Source organism: Leucoraja erinacea, unplaced genomic scaffold (assembly GCF_028641065.1).
Source record: "Leucoraja erinacea ecotype New England unplaced genomic scaffold, Leri_hhj_1 Leri_633S, whole genome shotgun sequence".
NCBI lineage: Eukaryota > Metazoa > Chordata > Chondrichthyes > Rajiformes > Rajidae > Leucoraja > Leucoraja erinaceus.
In genome coordinates, this window is record NW_026576546.1 from 77301 (window position 1) to 85000 (window position 7700).

General features: G+C 56.8%; 1 long non-coding RNA gene across 1 annotated transcript in view; it reads right to left on the bottom strand.

Annotated features, from left to right (window-relative positions):
• Window positions 1-3476: 3476 nt before the first annotated feature.
• The window catches only part of LOC129694349 (uncharacterized), a 6613-nt gene continuing 2389 nt past the window's right edge, over window positions 3477-7700 (bottom strand). Inside the window, exons 4-9 of the long non-coding RNA XR_008722999.1 lie at window positions 7484-7549; window positions 6949-7005; window positions 6525-6589; window positions 5643-5711; window positions 4930-5008; window positions 3477-3598 (exon numbers count right to left, since the gene is read on the bottom strand). This is a non-coding gene — a long non-coding RNA (uncharacterized LOC129694349). The remainder of the gene's footprint in view (window positions 3599-4929; window positions 5009-5642; window positions 5712-6524; window positions 6590-6948; window positions 7006-7483; window positions 7550-7700) is intronic.

Here is a 7700-nt window from a genome sequence, read left to right on the forward strand (position 1 = left end):
CACCGCGCCTGCGTACAACTGGGGGTTACAGTGCCGGCAGTCCCGGCCCGCCGGCACCGCGCCTGCGTACAACTGGGGGTTACAGTGCCGGCAGTCTCGGGCCGCCGGCACCGCGCCTGCGCACAACTGGGGATTACAGTGCCGGCAGTCCCGGCCCGCCGGCACCGCGCCTGCGCACAACTGGGGATTACAGTGCCGGCGATGCCACTGCGCGTGCGGGTGACGTCACGGGTGCCGGCGCTCTGGGTCAATGGGTCTAATGGGGCCAGTTCTGTCTCTCTCACAATAGACAACAGGTGCAGGAGTAGAGGCCATTCGGCCCCTCCCAGCCAGCACCATTCGCCATTCAATATGATCACGGCTGATCATCCCCAATCAGTTCCCCGTTCCTGCCTTCTCCCCTGACTCCACTATCTTTAAGAGCCCGATCTAGCTCTCTCTTGAAAGCATCCAGAGAACCGGCCTCCACCAGGCAGAGAATTCCACAGACTACTCTCAGACTAGCACAGACCACTACTCCCCTCTGTGATGCTGCTGCTCCCCAATATCCACCCATCACTAGCCAGGCTTTGTCCAGCCCCTCCTCTCATCCAGCTTTCCCCCGCAACCCTCTTTCCTCCCCCTCCACAATCCGTCTGGACAAGGGTCCCGACCTGAAACATCACCTATCCATGTTCTCCACAGATGCTGCCTGACCCGCTGAGTTACTCCAGCACTCTGTGAAACGTCACCTATCCATGTTCTCCACAGATGCTGCCTGACCCGCTGAGTTACTCCAGTACTTTACGTTTTGTAAACCCGCGCCTGCAGTTCCTTGTTTCTCCAAGTTGACCTCGTCTCCTCCACTACCCCTCCGTTCCCTGAATGTCCATCGGCCTATCTGACACCCTCCAAACACCACTGTCGTATCTGCCTCCACCAACCCCCCCTGCAGCGCGTTCCAGACACCCACCACCCTGTGTGTGAATCAAACCTGCCCCACACATCCCCTTCAAACTTTGCCCCTCTCTGCTTAAAGCCATGCCCTCTAGTGACCGGCATGTCCACCCTTCTGACTGCCATTCGGCACAGCGGGTAGAGCTCACAGCGCGGGTTCCATCCAGACTACGGGTGCTGTCTCTACGGAGTTTGCATGTTCTTCCCGTGCGTGACCTGTGTGGGTTTTCTCCGGGTGCTCCGGTTTCCTCTCACATTCCAAACGTGCAGGTTTGTAGTCTAATTGGCTTGGTGTAAATGTAAAATTGTCCCTTGTGTTTGCATTTCGTTGTCTCTGTACTGTACACTGACAATGACAATTAAAATTGAATCTGAATCTGAATCTGCGTGTGTGTGTGTGTATTTGTGTGTAGGATAGTGTTAGTGTGCGGGGATCGCTGGTCGGCACGGACTGGGTGGGCCGAAGGGCCTGTTTCCGCGCTTCATCTCTGAACTTTCAACCCTGGGGGAACAAGGTTGTGACTGTCTGCCCTCTCTACGCCTCCCATAGTTTTGTCTACGTGCGTCAGGGAGTAGAGACCACACTCACGGGCGAGTCCTCTGCTTTATTCATCGTTACAAGTTTGGCAAACTTTCAGAAGTTTTTTAAAAAAAAGAGTCCTTGTAGATAATGGCACAGTGGTATTGTCATATATACACACACACACATACAGAGTGAGACTTGGCTCAGAGCTGGGCGGGGTGGGGGGGGGGGGGGGGGGGGGTAGTGAGGGGGGGAGTACGCCAGATAGCCTCGCGTCCAGCAGCAACGTTCCACTCAGATGTGGGCAGCAGGGTGGGTTGTCTTTGGCTGGAGATGTTGCTCGAAGCTTCATCCAAACATGGTCAACTTTAGCCACTGCAGGAGAGAGGAGAGAGCGACAATCACAGGCCAGCGTTCTGGAGACTGACCCACTTCCACTCCCCCTCCACAACCTCCCTCATACCCAACCACATCCAGCATTAAACCCTATTCCATTCATCCTGCACCTGTTCAACGTGGACAGTTGCAGCCCAGACCGTCACACACACACACACACGCACACGCACACACACACGCACAAACCAACCTCCCTTCCATCCACCGCCTCCATCTACACCTCACGCTGCCTCGGCAAGGCCAGCAGCATCATCACGGACCAGTCTCACCCCCCTCTTCTCCCCTCTCCCATCGGGCAAGAGGTACAGAAGTGTGAAAACCAACACACACACACACACACACACCTCCAGATTCAGGGACAGTTTCTTCCCGGCTGTTATCAGGCAACTGTGAACCGTCCTCTCACCAACTAGAGAGCGGTCCTGACCTCCCATCCACCTCATTGGAGACCCTCGGACTATCCTCGATCGGACTTTACCTTGCACTAAACGTTATTCCCTTTATCCTGTATCTGTACACTGTGGACGGCTCGATTGTAAGATTGCAAGACCCTTCTTCAGACACCCAACCCTTCTCCCCAGAAATCCAGAAATGCTGCCTGAGCCTCTGAGTTATTCCAGCACTCGGTGTCTGTCTTTGAGGGGGGGGGAGGGGGGGGGGGGGGGGAGAGGGGGGGGAGGAGGAGAGGGGGAGGGGGAGATAGAGAGGGGGAGAGAGAGGGGGGGGGACCTGGGAGGGGGAGAGAGAGACACTGCCATCACGGTCTGTGTCCATCTTTACACAGAAGCCTGTAGTGGGACACAACAGTGTCACACTACACACAGACACACACACCCACACACACATACACACACACACATGCACACACCCACAAACACACACGTACACACACACGCACATGGGCACACGGACACACACACGCACACGCACACGGGCACGCACACACACACGGGCATACGGACACACACACGCAGACAACACACACACGTACACACACACGCACAGACACAGATACAGACACACACACACACACACACACACACACGTACACACACACGTACACACACACGCACACACACACACGGACACACACACACACACGCACACACACACACACACACACACACACACACACGCACACACACACACATGGGCACACACACACACACACATGCACACACGCACACACACACGCACACGTACACACACACACACACACACACACACACGCACACACACAGACACACACACACATACACACAATCACACACACACACACACACACACACACACACACACACACACACTCACACACACACACACACACACACACACACGCACACACACACACACACACATACACACACACACACACACACACACACACACACGCACACACACACATAAACACTCACACACGTACACACACACACACATCAAAACACACACACACACACACACACACACACACATATACACACACACACGCACACACACATGCACATGTACACACACACACACAACACGCACAGGGGAGGGAGGGGGTGGTGTGAGGGGGGGGGGAGTGGGATGGGATGGGGGGGGGAGTGGGATGGGATGGGATAGGATGGGGGGGGGGACACTCACGGTACATGGTCTCCAGGCGGATGATGCAGCAGATGAAGTTGTCAAAGTTGATCGAGAGGTCGGGCTCGGAGTAGCGGGTGATGAGCAGGTTGTGGAGCTGGTTGTTCAACTTGAAACCTGGAACAGAGTCACAGTGTGGTACAGCACGGAAACAGGCCCTTCGGCCCAACTTGCCCACACCGGCCAACATGCCCCATCTACACTAGTCCCACCTGCCTGCGCTTGGTCCATATCCCTCCCTGTCCTATCCATGTACCTGTCTAACTGTTTCTTAAACGTTGGGACAGTCCCAGCCTTAACTACCTCCTCTGGCAGCTCGTTCCATACACCCACCACCCTCGAAAAGTGTGGAAAAGTTACCCCTCAGATTCCTATTAAATCTTTTCCCCTTCACCTTGAACCCGTGTCCTCTGGTCCTCGATTCCCCTACTCTGGGCAAGAGACTGTGTGCATCTACCCGATCTATTCCTCTTGTGATTTTATACACCTCTCCAAGGATCCTCCAGTGCTTCTACGCAGCGGCGGTGGAAAGCATCTTGTCCGGGAACATTACCATCTGGTTTGGGAATTGCTCTGCCAAGGACAAGAAGGCTCTGCAGAGAGTAGTGCGTTCGGCCGAACAAACGCACTATGGGAACTTCACTCACCCCCCTGCAGGAACTATACAACTCCAGAGCAAACAATATCATGAGAGACCTCTTCCACCCCTGCAACGGACTGTTCCAGCTGCTACGGTCAGGCAAACGCCTCCGTTGCCATGCGGTGAGAACGGAGAGGTTGAGAAGGAGTTTCTTCCCAGAGGCCATTCGGACTGTAAACGCCTATCTCACCAGGGACTAACTCTACTGAACGTTTTTCCTTCCATTATTTATTATGTAAAAGAATATGTGTGTTATGATTGTGTTTATAATTTGTTTGGTTGTTTTGTTGTTTGTCTTTTGCACAAAAGTCCGCGAGCATTGCCACTTTCATTTCACTGCACATCTCGTATGTGTATGTGACAAATAAACTTGACTTGACTTGACCTCTATAAGATCACCCCTAATCCTCCTGCGCTCCAGGGAAACGAGACCCAGCCTGCTCAACCTCTCCCTGTAGCTCACACCCTCTAGTCCTGGCAACATCCTCGTGAATCTTCCCTGCACCCTTTCCAGTTTGACAACATATTTCCTGTAACACGGTGCCCAGAACTGAACACCAATGTCTTATGCAACTGTAGCGTGGAGGAGAGATTCAGATTCAGATTCAGATTCAATTTAATTGTCATTGTCAGTGTACAGTACAGAGACAACGAAATGCATTTAGCATCTCCTTGAAGAGCGAGTGACAGTGTTGCAGTGTGGGGGGGGGGGGGGCAGTGTGGGGGGGGAGGAAACAGTGTGGAGGTGTGGGGGGGGGGGGGGGCAGTGTGGGGGGGGGGCAGTGTGGGGGGCAGTGGGGAGCGGTACCTGCAGACTCCAGCGCCAGCCTCATCTCATAGGCGTTCATGCTGCCCGACTTGTCCAGGTCAAACTGACGGAAAATCACCTGTGGGTCCAGGAGGGGGGGGTCAGTCTCAGTCTCAGCCCCGGTGTCCAGTCGCCACCCACCCCCCCCCACCCAGCCTCCCCCCTCATCCCCACACTCCCCCCCCCTCTCTCCCCGCGTACCACACTCCCCCCACAATATCCTGCCCTCTCTCTACTCCCCAGATCCAGAGAGGAGAGGGAGGAGGGGAGGAGAGGAGGGGAGAGGGAGGGAGGGGAGGAGGGGAGGAGGGGAGGGGAGGGGAAGGAGAGAGGGGGGGAGGAGGAGGAGGAGGAGGGGAGAGAGAATAGGATGGGAGGAGGAGAGGGGGAGGGAGGAGGAGGGGAGAGGAGAGAGGGGGAGAGGAGGGGAGGAGAAAGGGAGAGGGGGAGGGAGGGAGAGGAAAGGAGGAGAGGAGAAGGGGGAGAAGGGGAGGAGAGGAGGGAGAGGGGAGGGAGGGGAGGGGGGGGAGGGAGAGGAGGGGAGAGGAGGGAGGAGGGAGGGGAGGGGAGGGGAGGGGGAGGGAGGGGAGGGAGGGAGGGGATGGGATAGAGGGGAGAGGGAGGGGAGGAGGAGAAGGGAGGGGAGGAGGGGAGGAGAGGATGATGGGAGGGGAGAGGGGGGGGAGAGGAGGAGAGGGGAGGGAAGATCTCACCAGCCATTTGCGGATTTTGTTCCACAAGACATTGAACTCAGTCAGGCCCAGCCGGGCATCGCCGTCTCGCTGATAGCCGGGCGTTGGTTAAGGAACTGACATGTCTGGGCAGGCGGGTGGCAGAGAGAGCGTTCTATCAGGGACGCATCGCAGCGCGGTTCGGGAACAGCTCCGTCCAAGACCCGCGAGAAATCTCAGAGAGTTGCGGACAGTTGCAGCCCAGACCGTCACACACACACACACACACAAACCAACCTCCCTCCCATCCACCGCCTCCATCTACACCTCACGCTGCCTCGGCAAGGCCAGCAGCATCATCACGGACCAGTCTCACTCCCTCTTCTCCCCTCTCCCATCGGGCAAGAGGTACAGAAGTGTGAAAACGCACACACACACACACCTCCAGATTCAGGGACAGTTTCTTCCCGGCTGTTATCAGGCAACTGTGAACCGTCCTCTCACCAACTAGAGAGCGGTCCTGACCTCCCATCCACCTCATTGGAGACCCTCGGACTATCCTCGATCGGACTTTACCTTGCACTAAACGTTATTCCCTTTATCCTGTATCTGTACACTGTGGACGGCTGACTGGTTAGCGCACAACAGAAGCTTTTCACTGTACCTCGGTACACGGGACAGTAAACTAGACTAGAACTCAAATGCTCACAGCGGGTCGAGACCCGTCTTCAGACTGATGTCAGGGTCGGGGCGGAGATAGAATGTGGTCGGAGACAGTCAGAATGGTGGGAGAACTGGGAAGTCAATGTTTGTAGCGCTGGGCTGCTCCAGGTTAATTCACCAGTACAACAGAGTTATACAGAGGTACAGAGAAAGGGTGGGGGTGGGGTGGGCTGTGTTACAGGGGAGGGCGGTGAAGGATACATCCATGAGGTTGATCATACAGCGACAAGCATCCATACTGAAACCAGACGTCTTCAGATCCTGATCTGGGGGGGGGAGAGAGAGAGGAGAGTGAGAGAGGGGAGAGAGGGGGGGGGGGGGGAGAGAGGGGGGGGAGAGTGGGGGGGGGGGAGAGGGGGGGGAGGAGAGAGGGGGGGAGAGAGGGTGAGAGAGGGTTTCCCCACTGGGGGAGACAAGGGTGGGAGATTATGGGGGGAGAGTGGGGGAGAGATGGAAATCTGGGGAGTGGGGTGGGGGGAGGGAGAGTGGGGGGGGGGTGGAGACCCCCTCTCCTGGGAGAGAGCTCTGAGAGAGGGGGTGAGAACCCCCTCTGACCCACGCGGAGAGAGGGGGAGAGAGGGGGTAGGGGGGGGGAGAGATTGGGGAGAGACCCATGCTCCCTTACGTTTCCCCTCTACACGGTTCAGGATGGTCTGAAGTCCGACATGGAAATCTGCAGATCCTGCAGACGAAGAAGAAACGCACTTGGACCCAACCCCTGACCCACGCTCTCCTTCAGCCGCTCTCTGACCCACGCTCCCTGACCCACCCCCCTCTGACCCATGCCTCTGACCCCACCCCCCCTGACCATGATCCCTGACCATGCCCCCTGACCAACGCCACCCTGACCCACGCCCCTGACCCAATGCACTCTGACCCACGCCCCCCTGACCCACCCCCTCTGACCCATGCTCCCTGACCCATGCTCTCTGAACCATGCCCCTTGACCAACGCACTTTGATCCACGCTCTGTGACCCACGACCCCTGACCCACGACCCCTGACCCACGCCCTGTGACCAACGACCCCTGACCCACGCCCTGTGACCTACACCCCCTCACCCACGACCCACACCCGTGACCCACGACCCCTGATCCACGCCCTGTGACCCACACCCCTGACCCATGCCCATGACCCACGCCCTGTGACCCAGGCACTCACCGGCCCTGCGAGCTGTCGGAATAGATTCTTGAACTTCTCATCGATTTCATGCTCGGGAATCATCTCCTGAAGGCGAGAGTGAGGTCAAGAAATTACCTCCCCCTCTCCTCACCGCCCCTCCCAGAGAACGCACACACACACCTCCAGATTCAGGGACAGTTTCTTCCCGGCTGTTATCAGGCAACTGAACCGTCCTCTCACCAACTAGAGAGCGGTC